Source organism: Hetaerina americana, unplaced genomic scaffold (assembly GCF_022747635.1).
Source record: "Hetaerina americana unplaced genomic scaffold, ioHetAmer1.1.p SCAF_9, whole genome shotgun sequence".
NCBI lineage: Eukaryota > Metazoa > Arthropoda > Insecta > Odonata > Calopterygidae > Hetaerina > Hetaerina americana.
In genome coordinates this window covers 15,322,093-15,340,900 of record NW_027287538.1, presented here as the reverse complement: position 1 = coordinate 15,340,900, position 18,808 = coordinate 15,322,093, and the positions used below count along the sequence as shown (strand labels likewise).

General features: G+C 45.5%; 12 non-coding genes and 3 pseudogenes across 12 annotated transcripts; all 15 read right to left on the bottom strand.

Annotated features, from left to right (window-relative positions):
• Window positions 1-93: 93 nt before the first annotated feature.
• LOC139699261 (5S ribosomal RNA) lies at window positions 94-212 on the bottom strand. Its single transcript, XR_011703152.1, has one exon. It is a non-coding gene; the product is annotated as a 5S ribosomal RNA (ribosomal RNA).
• Window positions 213-601: 389 nt separating this feature from the next.
• On the bottom strand, window positions 602-720 carry LOC139699260 (5S ribosomal RNA). The gene has a single exon (XR_011703151.1). It is a non-coding gene; the product is annotated as a 5S ribosomal RNA (ribosomal RNA).
• Window positions 721-1,108: 388 nt separating this feature from the next.
• Window positions 1,109-1,227, bottom strand: LOC139699648 (5S ribosomal RNA). The gene has a single exon (XR_011703517.1). It is a non-coding gene; the product is annotated as a 5S ribosomal RNA (ribosomal RNA).
• Window positions 1,228-1,626: 399 nt separating this feature from the next.
• Window positions 1,627-1,725, bottom strand: LOC139699170 (5S ribosomal RNA; annotated as a pseudogene).
• A 5,878-nt stretch (window positions 1,726-7,603) lies between these two features.
• LOC139699259 (5S ribosomal RNA) lies at window positions 7,604-7,722 on the bottom strand. Its single transcript, XR_011703150.1, has one exon. It is a non-coding gene; the product is annotated as a 5S ribosomal RNA (ribosomal RNA).
• Window positions 7,723-8,111: 389 nt separating this feature from the next.
• Window positions 8,112-8,230, bottom strand: LOC139699258 (5S ribosomal RNA). The gene has a single exon (XR_011703149.1). It is a non-coding gene; the product is annotated as a 5S ribosomal RNA (ribosomal RNA).
• Window positions 8,231-8,619: 389 nt separating this feature from the next.
• LOC139699257 (5S ribosomal RNA) lies at window positions 8,620-8,738 on the bottom strand. Its single transcript, XR_011703148.1, has one exon. It is a non-coding gene; the product is annotated as a 5S ribosomal RNA (ribosomal RNA).
• Window positions 8,739-9,127: 389 nt separating this feature from the next.
• LOC139699256 (5S ribosomal RNA) lies at window positions 9,128-9,246 on the bottom strand. Its single transcript, XR_011703147.1, has one exon. It is a non-coding gene; the product is annotated as a 5S ribosomal RNA (ribosomal RNA).
• A 389-nt stretch (window positions 9,247-9,635) lies between these two features.
• On the bottom strand, window positions 9,636-9,754 carry LOC139699255 (5S ribosomal RNA). Its single transcript, XR_011703146.1, has one exon. It is a non-coding gene; the product is annotated as a 5S ribosomal RNA (ribosomal RNA).
• A 399-nt stretch (window positions 9,755-10,153) lies between these two features.
• LOC139699169 (5S ribosomal RNA) lies at window positions 10,154-10,252 on the bottom strand (annotated as a pseudogene).
• Window positions 10,253-13,991: 3,739 nt separating this feature from the next.
• Window positions 13,992-14,110, bottom strand: LOC139699254 (5S ribosomal RNA). Its single transcript, XR_011703145.1, has one exon. It is a non-coding gene; the product is annotated as a 5S ribosomal RNA (ribosomal RNA).
• A 389-nt stretch (window positions 14,111-14,499) lies between these two features.
• Window positions 14,500-14,618, bottom strand: LOC139699253 (5S ribosomal RNA). The gene has a single exon (XR_011703144.1). It is a non-coding gene; the product is annotated as a 5S ribosomal RNA (ribosomal RNA).
• Window positions 14,619-15,007: 389 nt separating this feature from the next.
• On the bottom strand, window positions 15,008-15,126 carry LOC139699251 (5S ribosomal RNA). Its single transcript, XR_011703143.1, has one exon. It is a non-coding gene; the product is annotated as a 5S ribosomal RNA (ribosomal RNA).
• Window positions 15,127-15,515: 389 nt separating this feature from the next.
• On the bottom strand, window positions 15,516-15,634 carry LOC139699249 (5S ribosomal RNA). Its single transcript, XR_011703141.1, has one exon. It is a non-coding gene; the product is annotated as a 5S ribosomal RNA (ribosomal RNA).
• Window positions 15,635-16,033: 399 nt separating this feature from the next.
• Window positions 16,034-16,132, bottom strand: LOC139699168 (5S ribosomal RNA; annotated as a pseudogene).
• Between the last annotated feature and the right edge of the window lie 2,676 nt (window positions 16,133-18,808).

The following is an 18,808-nucleotide window of genomic DNA, read 5'->3' as shown; positions in this document are numbered from 1 at the left end:
AATGTCTGGCATTGCAAAATAAATTATTTGAAAAAAATTAAAAACATCAGAGAATGCCTCAAAATACGTTCGTTTCGGAAAAAAAATATTGAAAGCCAACGGCACCCGGTGTTCCCAGGCGGTCACCCATCCAAGTACTATCCGGGCCCGATGCTGCTTAACTTCGGTGATCGGACGAGAACCGGTGTATTCAGCGTGGTATGGCCGTTGGCAATTTCCACCACTCTCGAGTCAACTATTTTAGCAATATCAAGCCCGCAAACACTTGCAACGACGCGACACGACGTCTATTTTCTTGCCCACGGCTTGCATACATCGGGCCGTCCACGACCATACTATATGATGGCGGGAGACGGAGGTAATTTGCCATCTCAAAACGAACTTTGGATAAATGTGGAAGAGATACGGGTTACTACAGCACCAATGCATTGCCCCAAGAGAGCTGGTCGCATCTAGATGAAATGGAATGGTGTCAAAAGGGAACATACCAATTCAAAATCACGCATGCAATGTCTGGCATTGCAAAATAAATTATTTGAAAAAAATTAAAAACATCAGAGAATGCCTCAAAATACGTTCGTTTCGGAAAAAAAATATTGAAAGCCAACGGCACCCGGTGTTCCCAGGCGGTCACCCATCCAAGTACTATCCGGGCCCGATGCTGCTTAACTTCGGTGATCGGACGAGAACCGGTGTATTCAGCGTGGTATGGCCGTTGGCAATTTCCACCACTCTCGAGTCAACTATTTTAGCAATATCAAGCCCGCAAACACTTGCAACGACGCGACACGACGTCTATTTTCTTGCCCACGGCTTGCATACATCGGGCCGTCCACGACCATACTATATGATGGCGGGAGACGGAGGTAATTTGCCATCTCAAAACGAACTTTGGATAAATGTGGAAGAGATACGGGTTACTACAGCACCAATGCATTGCCCCAAGAGAGCTGGTCGCATCTAGATGAAATGGAATGGTGTCAAAAGGGAACATACCAATTCAAAATCACGCATGCAATGTCTGGCATTGCAAAATAAATTATTTGAAAAAAATTAAAAACATCAGAGAATGCCTCAAAATACGTTCGTTTCGGAAAAAAAATATTAAAGCCAACGGCACCCGGTGTTCCCAGGCGGTCACCCATCCAAGTACTATCCGAGCCCGATGCTGCTTAACTTCGGTGATCGGACGAGAACCGGTGTATTCAGCGTGGTATGGCCGTTGGCAATTTCCACCACTCTCGAGTCAACTATTTTAGCAATATCAAGCCCGCAAACACTTGCAACGACGCGACACGACGTCTATTTTCTTGCCCACGGCTTGCATACATCGGGCCGTCCACGACCATACTATATGATGGCGGGAGACGGAGGTAATTTGCCATCTCAAAACGAACTTTGGATAAATGTGGAAGAGATACGGGTTACTACAGCACCAATGCATTGCCCCAAGAGAGCTGGTCGCATCTAGATGAAATGGAATGGTGTCAAAAGGGAACATACCAATTCAAAATCACGCATGCAATGTCGGGCATTGCAAAATAAATTATTTGAAAAAAATTAAAAACATCAGAGAATGCCTCAAAATACGTTCGTTTCGGAAAAAAAATATTGAAAGCCAACGGCACCCGGTGTTCCCAGGCGGTCACCCATCCAAGTACTATCCGGGCCCGATGCTGCTTAACTTCGGTGATCGGACGAGAACCGGTGTATTCAGCGTGGTATTTTTTTTTTTTTTTTTATTTTTTTATTGCATGTATTTCCATTCACAGACATAGTTATTTAACACCATGTGCACCATCTTAAGCGTGCATAAGACCACAGATTGAACATTTTCACAATTGAACAATTCTAAACAAAGGATGATATAAGTATGAACCACTTATGAACTATAAGCATTCGGAAAGTGTTCACCGTCACATAACTTAGGGAACATTTTCCTTACTTGAATTAACAATACAAGATCCTTTATAGGGAACAAAATGATTACAATGAAATCAAGCCAATTATAAATAGTCAAATTTTTTTTTAAACATCCCCTTTGCGTCTTTTTTTCACAGTTAAACATTAATGATACATTGTTTACATTATTATCTGCTCTTATTTATTGAACGTATTCCCTTTATTCACATACTTGTTATCGGTAATATATTTCCTTGCATACATGACAGTTTACATTGAGTCCAAGACCAATTTTCTTTAAACTTGTTATTCTTTCATGACTTCTTTTTTTACCATTTGTTCTACTTTCTTCCAATATGGCTGTAATCGGCCCGGTAGGTTTTTGCTCTCTTTTTTCACTTGTTCCCACCAACTTTCTATATCTATTTTAACCCACTTGTGTACCGTAAGAAGGTGCTGTCCAATCAGCCAGCACATTGTTTCCATTTTCACGCGGGGAAAGATGTTGAAATCCAGAATCATCATATTCCTATTTCCTATCTCCTTTTCTCCAAAGGTGTTTAATTCTCTAAATGTTCTTTTTATTAGGCACCACCTCCTCCTTGAGATGGTGCATTCGAACACCCTGTGGTCTTGTGTGTCGGCTTTGTCACAGTATTCGCATTCGTTCCTGCTTGTTAGATACATGTTTTGTTTCACTTGCTGGGTGGTCACTATATAGTTTGCGAATAGGAATAGGACGCTCTTTGTCCTTAGGGTCATGGCTATTTCGTTGATGTTCTTCCACACTCTCTTCCAATTTACCGATAGGATGTGCTTTTCGATGTTGATTCGGTGGTTGTCGTCGCTTCTGAGTTGTCGGTAAAGGCACTTGGTGGTGGCTGTCACTCCTCTCGGCATCTTTTCTACTAAGTCCTTAACTTTCCTGATAGTTTTCATCAGCAGTCTATCCTGCCCTGGTGCACCCCATGCCGCCTTTAGCAGATCTTTTGAATGTTGACAGTCGTCGGATAGGATGTTTATTACTGTCTTTGCATAGAGTGCCAGGGCTTTGTCCCGCACGTCGATCAGCCCTAGGCCCCCCTTCCCCTTGGGTAGACAGGCCTGGCTCTTTGCTACTCTTAGCAAATGCCCTCCCCAAAGGTATTGCGTTGCTATTTTCGTCAATAGAGCCCCATGTTTTTCTGGCAACGGGAAAATCAGTGCGGCGTACCATGCCTTGGATAATAACAATGCGTTTATCGCAAGGACTTTCTGATGTATGTTTAGGTCCCTGTCTCTCAATTGCGCTAATGTTCCTTTTATCATTCTCGTTGCCTTTTCCCATACTGCGTTTGTCGTCTCCGTGGAAGTCCTACTCCATGGAATGCCCAGAATGTCCATCGAGGTCACCTCTTTCCATTCACTGGTCGCGGTGAAGTCGGCGTCTTTTATTGTCAAGGCCTTTGTCTTTTCCATGTTTACTTTTTGCCCGCTTTCCTCCTCATATTCCTTTAATGATTTCCCTATTACATGAATTTCCGCTTGATCTTGGGCGAAGATCGTTACGTCGTCCGCATAAGCCACCGCGGACACTTTTCCGTTCCCCGCCGGGATTCCTTTAATGTTTCTGCGAAGACTATGTAGCAGGGGCTCCAGTGATATAGAGAACAGAAGCATCGAAAGCGGACAGCCTTGTCTGATTGATCTTCTCACGGGGAACGACTTTGTTTCGGCCCCCGCGCTCAATTTTACTTTCGACGTGATGTTGTTCGTGAACATTTTTATTGTATTCAAAAACTTTTCGGGGAATCCCATCCTCTTTAATGTGTTCAATACGTGGTTTATGTTCACCCTGTCGAAAGCCTTCTCAATATCTACCGCTACCAGTTTAAGGCCCGCGCCCTGCCTGCTCTCGTGGCTCGCGATTGCGTCTCTGATCGTTGTCAGCGCCGTTACAATGTTCCTCCCCTTTCCTACTATGTGTTGGTCTGGCCCGATTATCTTTTCCACGGCTTCGTTGAGTCTGGTTTTAACGATTTTAGCTACTACCTTGTAATCGGCGTTGAGGAGGGTGATGGGTCTGTAGTCATTTAGGCTCCTTGGCTCTTTTCTTTTCGGCACTAGGACAATTTTCCCCTCTCTTTGGGTCGTGGTGAGGGTGCCATTTTGGAGGATGTTCTCTATCGCTGGAATGATTAAATCCTTCAGCTCTTCCCAGAATTCTACGTAGAATTCAAAAGGGATACCGTCGGTACCCGGGGACCTCCCCTTGGGGAGCCATCTCATAGCATCCTCGCACTCCTCCCTTGTGATTCTTTCCGCCATCCTCTCTGCCACCTCCACTGGCAGTTGGGGGAGTGGCGTGAGATTTTCTGTCTCTTCCTTGAGTGATGTGTCCTCCCCAGAAAGGAGAGTCTCAAAATGGTGGCATACATGCTCTATGATTTCTCTCTCTTCTTTTAACCTCGTTCCGTTCTCGTTCAAAATGCCGTTTTTGAGTAAGTTGTTGGCGCAATCCTTTAACCTCCTCCCCAGATAATACACCGAGGCATGTTCTTCTGGCAAACATATTTTGCTTCTGTGCCATGTTGATATTTTCGCCCTTTCCTCTTCCATTCCGAAGATTTTCCTTTTTAGTTCTTTTATCTCCCCCCAGTTGCTCCGTTCCCTTTCTCTCGTCTTTAGGCTCTCCTCGAGCGCTTCTCTGTAAAAAGCCATGGTTTCCCTGATTTCTTCGGCTCTCTCCCTGTGCAGTTGTGCGAAAAGGTTTCTTATTTTTACTTTGGAGTTTTCCCACCTTTCGCTTGGATCCAATCCTCTCCAGCTTTCCTCCCATCGCTGGATGTTTTCTTTCAGTATGGCTCTGGTGTCTTTCTCATATAGCAGCTCGACGTTCATCCTCCACTCCTTTTTCCTTGGCTGATGCCTCGTCCTGCTTTGGGATCCATCGACCGATATAATAACTGCGCAGTGGTCGGAGCATGCCACTGGAAGAACCGCATAGGAGGATATATGGGTTTTCAAGTCGTAGGATGCGTAAAAGCGGTCCTGCCTTGTTGCCCATTTGTCGCCGTAGATGGTGTACGGAAGGTTATCTTTTGTGCTTGTTAATCTGTTTGCGTCAGTGGCTCTGAGGTTTTTAACTATCGATTTTAGGGGACCACACAGTGGGTATTTTGCTCCTCCTCCATCGTTGTTTTGGCTATCTTTCTCGTCTATGATTGCGTTAAAATCACCCCCTAACAGTGCCATTCCTTGGAAGTCGCTCAGCAGGGGCAGGAGGTCCCGCGAGTAAAATTCCCTCCTCTCCTGAAGTTTCCTGGTGCCGGCCGGGCCGTACACATTTATTATCCTTATCCCAAGGATCGTCATGGCCATCGCCCTCCCGGATGGTAGCATTGTCATTTTTTCTCCGGTGATGTTTCTTTTTAACATGATCGCAGTGCCTCTTTCCCGCTCTTGGTTGTTTATATAGATCTCCGCCGGGCCCGTTTCCCAATGTACACTCACCATGACCTCTTGCAATAGTAGGATGTCCAGGTCTTCTCTTTTAAATAGGTCGAATACTTTTTCTATTCTGTTTTTACTTGTAACCCCACATACATTAAGCGTGCCTATTCTCAATTTTGGGTTCAATGTGTAATTCATTGGGATTCCGGATTCGGGGTTCCCATTTGCTTCCCCTTATCATTCCCTGTATTTTTTGCATCCCTTTTCCATTTGGCTTCCTTCATATATGCGTACCTCACCGCTATCTCCTGGAGTCCGACGCTTAGGCTGTTCTTTCCTTTGTCCTTCTTCTTCGTCTTCTGTCTCTGCTCGGTCGTTTCCGCCTTGCCCCCTCTCCCGGATCTCCTCGGGGCCTCGTCCTGGTCCCCGGTGTCGCTGCTCCCGTTGTCCTTGGCGTCGGAGTCCTCGCTCTCGTCCCCGCCGAGCCCAAACTTCCTCCCGCTGTCAACCTCGCCACCACCGCGCTTCCGACGTCCCTCCACCTCCCTCCAGGGGTGACCGCTGGTCGACGCGTTGTCCTCCGGGTCTTCTTCCCTCCTCCGCTCCTCAGCCTCTTCCTCATGCTGTTTGCCCTCCCCTTCGCGTAACGTCACAGATAACCCTTTCCCGAGACCCTTGTCGCTAAAAGGGGTTACCATGTCTAGATTTCTTCCTATTTGCTTCTCTTGCGCCATGACCAATTTCTTGTCTTCCCCCGCAAGCCGTCGATCACCGCCCTCGATTGAATCGGGTTCTCCGGTTTCTTTTGATTCTTCTTCTACTGCTACGGCCATTTTGATTCCTCCCCCATTATTCCCCTCTTGAATCTTACTCTGATCTGCACAGGGATCACACCTTTCCTCCCTCGTGATGGTTGATCTCTCCGTTTCCTTTCCACGGGCTACGTCTATCGATATCCTTTTCCCCCGCCCTCTCGTGTTCGACCCTTTCCTCCTCTTTCTCCCGTTTCCCGCTCCCTCGGCAATAGCGTCGTTTCCGGCGACGTCTTCCTCGCTCGACGTTCCTGGGTGGTAGGTTGGTCCTTCCTTCTCCCTGCGTTTCTCTACCCTCATCCTTGGGTTGACCTCCTCCTCCTGCTCCAAGGGAATCTCCTCCACTCCTCGGTCCTCTTCCATTCTCGTCGGCAGCACCGCCTCCTCTTCTGCCGCTTGCTTTTTCCCCCTCAGTGCGTCGGCGTACGCCGTGATTGTGGTTGGCATTGTGCAATTCAATCGCAGATGGTTTGTGCTTCCGCATCTCGAGCACGTTTGCTGTTGTCCCTCGTAGTGTATGACCGCCCTGTGACCAGCTATCGGGATATATGACGGAATCGGGGACTTTAAATACATTTTCACATTCCGCGTTCCAGTGCTGATCGGGTATAGCCCAGGGCCTATCCATTTGTTTACCGCGTATGATACCACTCTTCCATATTTGCCTAATTCCGTCTCCACCTCGAATTTTGGGATTTCTGGGGGGAGCCCCACCACCTTAACAAAGCTTGCCCTGCTAGACGCTGACTCCAACGTCGCCGTTCCACGCTTTTCGGCTACTGATGGGAAGTCAACTGGCCCCCCTTTCGACCTCAAAAGATTTTCAACTAATTCTTCGTTTATAAGTTTCACATAAATGGATTTTCTTGTAATTCCAAATTGTATGGCCACTAAATCTTCCAACTTAAGCCCGAGCTCGACACCGATGAACCGATGGACCTCTAGGGCGGTAGCACTTTCTTTTAAGTCATTTAGACTTATTATTAGAGTTGCCTTCCTATCGTAAGGCATTTCGAATTGGCTGACTTTATAACACACGTCAAGCCCTAATAAGGGCTGGCCGTTTGCAATTTCCACCACTCTCGAGTCAACTATTTTAGCAATATCAAGCCCGCAAACACTTGCAACGACGCGACACGACGTCTATTTTCTTGCCCACGGCTTGCATACATCGGGCCGTCCACGACCATACTATATGATGGCGGGAGACGGAGGTAATTTGCCATCTCAAAACGAACTTTGGATAAATGTGGAAGAGATACGGGTTACTACAGCACCAATGCATTGCCCCAAGAGAGCTGGTCGCATCTAGATGAAATGGAATGGTGTCAAAAGGGAACATACCAATTCAAAATCACGCATGCAATGTCTGGCATTGCAAAATAAATTATTTGAAAAAAATTTAAAACATCAGAGAATGCCTCAAAATACGTTCGTTTCGGAAAAAAAATATTGAAAGCCAACGGCACCCGGTGTTCCCAGGCGGTCACCCATCCAAGTACTATCCGGGCCCGATGCTGCTTAACTTCGGTGATCGGACGAGAACCGGTGTATTCAGCGTGGTATGGCCGTTGGCATTTTCCACCACTCTCGAGTCAACTATTTTAGCAATATCAAGCCCGCAAACACTTGCAACGACGCGACACGACGTCTATTTTCTTGCCCACGGCTTGCATACATCGGGCCGTCCACGACCATACTATATGATGGCGGGAGACGGAGGTAATTTGCCATCTCAAAACGAACTTTGGATAAATGTGGAAGAGATACGGGTTACTACAGCACCAATGCATTGCCCCAAGAGAGCTGGTCGCATCTAGATGAAATGGAATGGTGTCAAAAGGGAACATACCAATTCAAAATCACGCATGCAATGTCTGGCATTGCAAAATAAATTATTTGAAAAAAATTAAAAACATCAGAGAATGCCTCAAAATACGTTCGTTTCGGAAAAAAAATATTGAAAGCCAACGGCACCCGGTGTTCCCAGGCGGTCACCCATCCAAGTACTATCCGGGCCCGATGCTGCTTAACTTCGGTGATCGGACGAGAACCGGTGTATTCAGCGTGGTATGGCCGTTGGCAATTTCCACCACTCTCGAGTCAACTATTTTAGCAATATCAAGCCCGCAAACACTTGCAACGACGCGACACGACGTCTATTTTCTTGCCCACGGCTTGCATACATCGGGCCGTCCACGACCATACTATATGATGGCGGGAGACGGAGGTAATTTGCCATCTCAAAACGAACTTTGGATAAATGTGGAAGAGATACGGGTTACTACAGCACCAATGCATTGCCCCAAGAGAGCTGGTCGCATCTAGATGAAATGGAATGGTGTCAAAAGGGAACATACCAATTCAAAATCACGCATGCAATGTCTGGCATTGCAAAATAAATTATTTGAAAAAAATTTAAAACATCAGAGAATGCCTCAAAATACGTTCGTTTCGGAAAAAAAATATTGAAAGCCAACGGCACCCGGTGTTCCCAGGCGGTCACCCATCCAAGTACTATCCGGGCCCGATGCTGCTTAACTTCGGTGATCGGACGAGAACCGGTGTATTCAGCGTGGTATGGCCGTTGGCAATTTCCACCACTCTCGAGTCAACTATTTTAGCAATATCAAGCCCGCAAACACTTGCAACGACGCGACACGACGTCTATTTTCTTGCCCACGGCTTGCATACATCGGGCCGTCCACGACCATACTATATGATGGCGGGAGACGGAGGTAATTTGCCATCTCAAAACGAACTTTGGATAAATGTGGAAGAGATACGGGTTACTACAGCACCAATGCATTGCCCCAAGAGAGCTGGTCGCATCTAGATGAAATGGAATGGTGTCAAAAGGGAACATACCAATTCAAAATCACGCATGCAATGTCTGGCATTGCAAAATAAATTATTTGAAAAAAATTTAAAACATCAGAGAATGCCTCAAAATACGTTCGTTTCGGAAAAAAAATATTGAAAGCCAACGGCACCCGGTGTTCCCAGGCGGTCACCCATCCAAGTACTATCCGGGCCCGATGCTGCTTAACTTCGGTGATCGGACGAGAACCGGTGTATTCAGCGTGGTATGGCCGTTGGCAATTTCCACCACTCTCGAGTCAACTATTTTAGCAATATCAAGCCCGCAAACACTTGCAACGACGCGACACGACGTCTATTTTCTTGCCCACGGCTTGCATACATCGGGCCGTCCACGACCATACTATATGATGGCGGGAGACGGAGGTAATTTGCCATCTCAAAACGAACTTTGGATAAATGTGGAAGAGATACGGGTTACTACAGCACCAATGCATTGCCCCAAGAGAGCTGGTCGCATCTAGATGAAATGGAATGGTGTCAAAAGGGAACATACCAATTCAAAATCACGCATGCAATGTCTGGCATTGCAAAATAAATTATTTGAAAAAAATTAAAAACATCAGAGAATGCCTCAAAATACGTTCGTTTCGGAAAAAAAATATTGAAAGCCAACGGCACCCGGTGTTCCCAGGCGGTCACCCATCCAAGTACTATCCGGGCCCGATGCTGCTTAACTTCGGTGATCGGACGAGAACCGGTGTATTCAGCGTGGTATGGCCGTTGGCATTTTCCACCACTCTCGAGTCAACTATTTTAGCAATATCAAGCCCGCAAACACTTGCAACGACGCGACACGACGTCTATTTTCTTGCCCACGGCTTGCATACATCGGGCCGTCCACGACCATACTATATGATGGCGGGAGACGGAGGTAATTTGCCATCTCAAAACGAACTTTGGATAAATGTGGAAGAGATACGGGTTACTACAGCACCAATGCATTGCCCCAAGAGAGCTGGTCGCATCTAGATGAAATGGAATGGTGTCAAAAGGGAACATACCAATTCAAAATCACGCATGCAATGTCTGGCATTGCAAAATAAATTATTTGAAAAAAATTTAAAACATCAGAGAATGCCTCAAAATACGTTCGTTTCGGAAAAAAAATATTGAAAGCCAACGGCACCCGGTGTTCCCAGGCGGTCACCCATCCAAGTACTATCCGGGCCCGATGCTGCTTAACTTCGGTGATCGGACGAGAACCGGTGTATTCAGCGTGGTATTTTTTTTTTTTTTTTTTTTTTTTTTTTTTTTTTTTATATTGCATGTATTTCCATTCACAGACATAGTTATTTAACACCATGTGCACCATCTTAAGCGTGCATAAGACCACAGATTGAACATTTTCACAATTGAACAATTCTAAACAAAGGATGATATAAGTATGAACCACTTATGAACTATAAGCATTCGGAAAGTGTTCACCGTCACATAACTTAGGGAACATTTTCCTTACTTGAATTAACAATACAAGATCCTTTATAGGGAACAAAATGATTACAATGAAATCAAGCCAATTATAAATAGTCAAATTTTTTTTTTAAACATCCCCTTTGCGTCTTTTTTTCACAGTTAAACATTAATGATACATTGTTTACATTATTATCTGCTCTTATTTATTGAACGTATTCCCTTTATTCACATACTTGTTATCGGTAATATATTTCCTTGCATACATGACAGTTTACATTGAGTCCAAGACCAATTTTCTTTAAACTTGTTATTCTTTCATGACTTCTTTTTTTACCATTTGTTCTACTTTCTTCCAATATGGCTGTAATCGGCCCGGTAGGTTTTTGCTCTCTTTTTTCACTTGTTCCCACCAACTTTCTATATCTATTTTAACCCACTTGTGTACCGTAAGAAGGTGCTGTCCAATCAGCCAGCACATTGTTTCCATTTTCACGCGGGGAAAGATGTTGAAATCCAGAATCATCATATTCCTATTTCCTATCTCCTTTTCTCCAAAGGTGTTTAATTCTCTAAATGTTCTTTTTATTAGGCACCACCTCCTCCTTGAGATGGTGCATTCGAACACCCTGTGGTCTTGTGTGTCGGCTTTGTCACAGTATTCGCATTCGTTCCTGCTTGTTAGATACATGTTTTGTTTCACTTGCTGGGTGGTCACTATATAGTTTGCGAATAGGAATAGGACGCTCTTTGTCCTTAGGGTCATGGCTATTTCGTTGATGTTCTTCCACACTCTCTTCCAATTTACCGATAGGATGTGCTTTTCGATGTTGATTCGGTGGTTGTCGTCGCTTCTGAGTTGTCGGTAAAGGCACTTGGTGGTGGCTGTCACTCCTCTCGGCATCTTTTCTACTAAGTCCTTAACTTTCCTGATAGTTTTCATCAGCAGTCTATCCTGCCCTGGTGCACCCCATGCCGCCTTTAGCAGATCTTTTGAATGTTGACAGTCGTCGGATAGGATGTTTATTACTGTCTTTGCATAGAGTGCCAGGGCTTTGTCCCGCACGTCGATCAGCCCTAGGCCCCCCTTCCCCTTGGGTAGACAGGCCTGGCTCTTTGCTACTCTTAGCAAATGCCCTCCCCAAAGGTATTGCGTTGCTATTTTCGTCAATAGAGCCCCATGTTTTTCTGGCAACGGGAAAATCAGTGCGGCGTACCATGCCTTGGATAATAACAATGCGTTTATCGCAAGGACTTTCTGATGTATGTTTAGGTCCCTGTCTCTCAATTGCGCTAATGTTCCTTTTATCATTCTCGTTGCCTTTTCCCATACTGCGTTTGTCGTCTCCGTGGAAGTCCTACTCCATGGAATGCCCAGAATGTCCATCGAGGTCACCTCTTTCCATTCACTGGTCGCGGTGAAGTCGGCGTCTTTTATTGTCAAGGCCTTTGTCTTTTCCATGTTTACTTTTTGCCCGCTTTCCTCCTCATATTCCTTTAATGATTTCCCTATTACATGAATTTCCGCTTGATCTTGGGCGAAGATCGTTACGTCGTCCGCATAAGCCACCGCGGACACTTTTCCGTTCCCCGCCGGGATTCCTTTAATGTTTCTGCGAAGACTATGTAGCAGGGGCTCCAGTGATATAGAGAACAGAAGCATCGAAAGCGGACAGCCTTGTCTGATTGATCTTCTCACGGGGAACGACTTTGTTTCGGCCCCCGCGCTCAATTTTACTTTCGACGTGATGTTGTTCGTGAACATTTTTATTGTATTCAAAAACTTTTCGGGGAATCCCATCCTCTTTAATGTGTTCAATACGTGGTTTATGTTCACCCTGTCGAAAGCCTTCTCAATATCTACCGCTACCAGTTTAAGGCCCGCGCCCTGCCTGCTCTCGTGGCTCGCGATTGCGTCTCTGATCGTTGTCAGCGCCGTTACAATGTTCCTCCCCTTTCCTACTATGTGTTGGTCTGGCCCGATTATCTTTTCCACGGCTTCGTTGAGTCTGGTTTTAACGATTTTAGCTACTACCTTGTAATCGGCGTTGAGGAGGGTGATGGGTCTGTAGTCATTTAGGCTCCTTGGCTCTTTTCTTTTCGGCACTAGGACAATTTTCCCCTCTCTTTGGGTCGTGGTGAGGGTGCCATTTTGGAGGATGTTCTCTATCGCTGGAATGATTAAATCCTTCAGCTCTTCCCAGAATTCTACGTAGAATTCAAAAGGGATACCGTCGGTACCCGGGGACCTCCCCTTGGGGAGCCATCTCATAGCATCCTCGCACTCCTCCCTTGTGATTCTTTCCTCCATCCTCTCTGCCACCTCCACTGGCAGTTGGGGGAGTGGCGTGAGATTTTCTGTCTCTTCCTTGAGTGATGTGTCCTCCCCAGAAAGGAGAGTCTCAAAATGGTGGCATACATGCTCTATGATTTCTCTCTCTTCTTTTAACCTCGTTCCGTTCTCGTTCAAAATGCCGTTTTTGAGTAAGTTGTTGGCGCAATCCTTTAACCTCCTCCCCAGATAATACACCGAGGCATGTTCTTCTGGCAAACATATTTTGCTTCTGTGCCATGTTGATATTTTCGCCCTTTCCTCTTCCATTCCGAAGATTTTCCTTTTTAGTTCTTTTATCTCCCCCCAGTTGCTCCGTTCCCTTTCTCTCGTCTTTAGGCTCTCCTCGAGCGCTTCTCTGTAAAAAGCCATGGTTTCCCTGATTTCTTCGGCTCTCTCCCTGTGCAGTTGTGCGAAAAGGTTTCTTATTTTTACTTTGGAGTTTTCCCACCTTTCGCTTGGATCCAATCCTCTCCAGCTTTCCTCCCATCGCTGGATGTTTTCTTTCAGTATGGCTCTGGTGTCTTTCTCATATAGCAGCTCGACGTTCATCCTCCACTCCTTTTTCCTTGGCTGATGCCTCGTCCTGCTTTGGGATCCATCGACCGATATAATAACTGCGCAGTGGTCGGAGCATGCCACTGGAAGAACCGCATAGGAGGATATATGGGTTTTCAAGTCGTAGGATGCGTAAAAGCGGTCCTGCCTTGTTGCCCATTTGTCGCCGTAGATGGTGTACGGAAGGTTATCTTTTGTGCTTGTTAATCTGTTTGCGTCAGTGGCTCTGAGGTTTTTAACTATCGATTTTAGGGGACCACACAGGCCGTTGGCAATTTCCACCACTCTCGAGTCAACTATTTTAGCAATATCAAGCCCGCAAACACTTGCAACGACGCGACACGACGTCTATTTTCTTGCCCACGGCTTGCATACATCGGGCCGTCCACGACCATACTATATGATGGCGGGAGACGGAGGTAATTTGCCATCTCAAAACGAACTTTGGATAAATGTGGAAGAGATACGGGTTACTACAGCACCAATGCATTGCCCCAAGAGAGCTGGTCGCATCTAGATGAAATGGAATGGTGTCAAAAGGGAACATACCAATTCAAAATCACGCATGCAATGTCTGGCATTGCAAAATAAATTATTTGAAAAAAATTTAAAACATCAGAGAATGCCTCAAAATACGTTCGTTTCGGAAAAAAAATATTGAAAGCCAACGGCACCCGGTGTTCCCAGGCGGTCACCCATCCAAGTACTATCCGGGCCCGATGCTGCTTAACTTCGGTGATCGGACGAGAACCGGTGTATTCAGCGTGGTATGGCCGTTGGCAATTTCCACCACTCTCGAGTCAACTATTTTAGCAATATCAAGCCCGCAAACACTTGCAACGACGCGACACGACGTCTATTTTCTTGCCCACGGCTTGCATACATCGGGCCGTCCACGACCATACTATATGATGGCGGGAGACGGAGGTAATTTGCCATCTCAAAACGAACTTTGGATAAATGTGGAAGAGATACGGGTTACTACAGCACCAATGCATTGCCCCAAGAGAGCTGGTCGCATCTAGATGAAATGGAATGGTGTCAAAAGGGAACATACCAATTCAAAATCACGCATGCAATGTCTGGCATTGCAAAATAAATTATTTGAAAAAAATTTAAAACATCAGAGAATGCCTCAAAATACGTTCGTTTCGGAAAAAAAATATTGAAAGCCAACGGCACCCGGTGTTCCCAGGCGGTCACCCATCCAAGTACTATCCGGGCCCGATGCTGCTTAACTTCGGTGATCGGACGAGAACCGGTGTATTCAGCGTGGTATGGCCGTTGGCATTTTCCACCACTCTCGAGTCAACTATTTTAGCAATATCAAGCCCGCAAACACTTGCAACGACGCGACACGACGTCTATTTTCTTGCCCACGGCTTGCATACATCGGGCCGTCCACGACCATACTATATGATGGCGGGAGACGGAGGTAATTTGCCATCTCAAAACGAACTTTGGATAAATGTGGAAGAGATACGGGTTACTACAGCACCAATGCATTGCCCCAAGAGAGCTGGTCGCATCTAGATGAAATGGAATGGTGTCAAAAGGGAACATACCAATTCAAAATCACGCATGCAATGTCTGGCATTGCAAAATAAATTATTTGAAAAAAATTAAAAACATCAGAGAATGCCTCAAAATACGTTCGTTTCGGAAAAAAAATATTGAAAGCCAACGGCACCCGGTGTTCCCAGGCGGTCACCCATCCAAGTACTATCCGGGCCCGATGCTGCTTAACTTCGGTGATCGGACGAGAACCGGTGTATTCAGCGTGGTATGGCCGTTGGCATTTTCCACCACTCTCGAGTCAACTATTTTAGCAATATCAAGCCCGCAAACACTTGCAACGACGCGACACGACGTCTATTTTCTTGCCCACGGCTTGCATACATCGGGCCGTCCACGACCATACTATATGATGGCGGGAGACGGAGGTAATTTGCCATCTCAAAACGAACTTTGGATAAATGTGGAAGAGATACGGGTTACTACAGCACCAATGCATTGCCCCAAGAGAGCTGGTCGCATCTAGATGAAATGGAATGGTGTCAAAAGGGAACATACCAATTCAAAATCACGCATGCAATGTCTGGCATTGCAAAATAAATTATTTGAAAAAAATTAAAAACATCAGAGAATGCCTCAAAATACGTTCGTTTCGGAAAAAAAATATTGAAAGCCAACGGCACCCGGTGTTCCCAGGCGGTCACCCATCCAAGTACTATCCGGGCCCGATGCTGCTTAACTTCGGTGATCGGACGAGAACCGGTGTATTCAGCGTGGTATGGCCGTTGGCAATTTCCACCACTCTCGAGTCAACTATTTTAGCAATATCAAGCCCGCAAACACTTGCAACGACGCGACACGACGTCTATTTTCTTGCCCACGGCTTGCATACATCGGGCCGTCCACGACCATACTATATGATGGCGGGAGACGGAGGTAATTTGCCATCTCAAAACGAACTTTGGATAAATGTGGAAGAGATACGGGTTACTACAGCACCAATGCATTGCCCCAAGAGAGCTGGTCGCATCTAGATGAAATGGAATGGTGTCAAAAGGGAACATACCAATTCAAAATCACGCATGCAATGTCTGGCATTGCAAAATAAATTATTTGAAAAAAATTTAAAACATCAGAGAATGCCTCAAAATACGTTCGTTTCGGAAAAAAAATATTGAAAGCCAACGGCACCCGGTGTTCCCAGGCGGTCACCCATCCAAGTACTATCCGGGCCCGATGCTGCTTAACTTCGGTGATCGGACGAGAACCGGTGTATTCAGCGTGGTATTTTTTTTTTTTTTTTATATTGCATGTATTTCCATTCACAGACATAGTTATTTAACACCATGTGCACCATCTTAAGCGTGCATAAGACCACAGATTGAACATTTTCACAATTGAACAATTCTAAACAAAGGATGATATAAGTATGAACCACTTATGAACTATAAGCATTCGGAAAGTGTTCACCGTCACATAACTTAGGGAACATTTTCCTTACTTGAATTAACAATACAAGATCCTTTATAGGGAACAAAATGATTACAATGAAATCAAGCCAATTATAAATAGTCAAATTTTTTTTTTAAACATCCCCTTTGCGTCTTTTTTTCACAGTTAAACATTAATGATACATTGTTTACATTATTATCTGCTCTTATTTATTGAACGTATTCCCTTTATTCACATACTTGTTATCGGTAATATATTTCCTTGCATACATGACAGTTTACATTGAGTCCAAGACCAATTTTCTTTAAACTTGTTATTCTTTCATGACTTCTTTTTTTACCATTTGTTCTACTTTCTTCCAATATGGCTGTAATCGGCCCGGTAGGTTTTTGCTCTCTTTTTTCACTTGTTCCCACCAACTTTCTATATCTATTTTAACCCACTTGTGTACCGTAAGAAGGTGCTGTCCAATCAGCCAGCACATTGTTTCCATTTTCACGCGGGGAAAGATGTTGAAATCCAGAATCATCATATTCCTATTTCCTATCTCCTTTTCTCCAAAGGTGTTTAATTCTCTAAATGTTCTTTTTATTAGGCACCACCTCCTCCTTGAGATGGTGCATTCGAACACCCTGTGGTCTTGTGTGTCGGCTTTGTCACAGTATTCGCATTCGTTCCTGCTTGTTAGATACATGTTTTGTTTCACTTGCTGGGTGGTCACTATATAGTTTGCGAATAGGAATAGGACGCTCTTTGTCCTTAGGGTCATGGCTATTTCGTTGATGTTCTTCCACACTCTCTTCCAATTTACCGATAGGATGTGCTTTTCGATGTTGATTCGGTGGTTGTCGTCGCTTCTGAGTTGTCGGTAAAGGCACTTGGTGGTGGCTGTCACTCCTCTCGGCATCTTTTCTACTAAGTCCTTAACTTTCCTGATAGTTTTCATCAGCAGTCTATCCTGCCCTGGTGCACCCCATGCCGCCTTTAGCAGATCTTTTGAATGTTGACAGTCGTCGGATAGGATGTTTATTACTGTCTTTGCATAGAGTGCCAGGGCTTTGTCCCGCACGTCGATCAGCCCTAGGCCCCCCTTCCCCTTGGGTAGACAGGCCTGGCTCTTTGCTACTCTTAGCAAATGCCCTCCCCAAAGGTATTGCGTTGCTATTTTCGTCAATAGAGCCCCATGTTTTTCTGGCAACGGGAAAATCAGTGCGGCGTACCATGCCTTGGATAATAACAATGCGTTTATCGCAAGGACTTTCTGATGTATGTTTAGGTCCCTGTCTCTCAATTGCGCTAATGTTCCTTTTATCATTCTCGTTGCCTTTTCCCATACTGCGTTTGTCGTCTCCGTGGAAGTCCTACTCCATGGAATGCCCAGAATGTCCATCGAGGTCACCTCTTTCCATTCACTGGTCGCGGTGAAGTCGGCGTCTTTTATTGTCAAGGCCTTTGTCTTTTCCATGTTTACTTTTTGCCCGCTTTCCTCCTCATATTCCTTTAATGATTTCCCTATTACATGAATTTCCGCTTGATCTTGGGCGAAGATCGTTACGTCGTCCGCATAAGCCACCGCGGACACTTTTCCGTTCCCCGCCGGGATTCCTTTAATGTTTCTGCGAAGACTATGTAGCAGGGGCTCCAGTGATATAGAGAACAGAAGCATCGAAAGCGGACAGCCTTGTCTGATTGATCTTCTCACGGGGAACGACTTTGTTTCGGCCCCCGCGCTCAATTTTACTTTCGACGTGATGTTGTTCGTGAACATTTTTATTGTATTCAAAAACTTTTCGGGGAATCCCATCCTCTTTAATGTGTTCAATACGTGGTTTATGTTCACCCTGTCGAAAGCCTTCTCAATATCTACCGCTACCAGTTTAAGGCCCGCGCCCTGCCTGCTCTCGTGGCTCGCGATTGCGTCTCTGATCGTTGTCAGCGCCGTTACAATGTTCCTCCCCTTTCCTACTATGTGTTGGTCTGGCCCGATTATCTTTTCCACGGCTTCGTTGAGTCTGGTTTTAACGATTTTAGCTACTACCTTGTAATCGGCGTTGAGGAGGGTGATGGGTCTGTAGTCATTTAGGCTCCTTGGCTCTTTTCTTTTCGGCACTAGGACAATTTTCCCCTCTCTTTGGGTCGTGGTGAGGGTGCCATTTTGGAGGATGTTCTCTATCGCTGGAATGATTAAATCCTTCAGCTCTTCCCAGAATTCTACGTAGAATTCAAAAGGGATACCGTCGGTACCCGGGGACCTCCCCTTGGGGAGCCATCTCATAGCATCCTCGCACTCCTCCCTTGTGATTCTTTCCTCCATCCTCTCTGCCACCTCCACTGGCAGTTGGGGGAGTGGCGTGAGATTTTCTGTCTCTTCCTTGAGTGATGTGTCCTCCCCAGAAAGGAGAGTCTCAAAATGGTGGCATACATGCTCTATGATTTCTCTCTCTTCTTTTAACCTCGTTCCGTTCTCGTTCAAAATGCCGTTTTTGAGTAAGTTGTTGGCGCAATCCTTTAA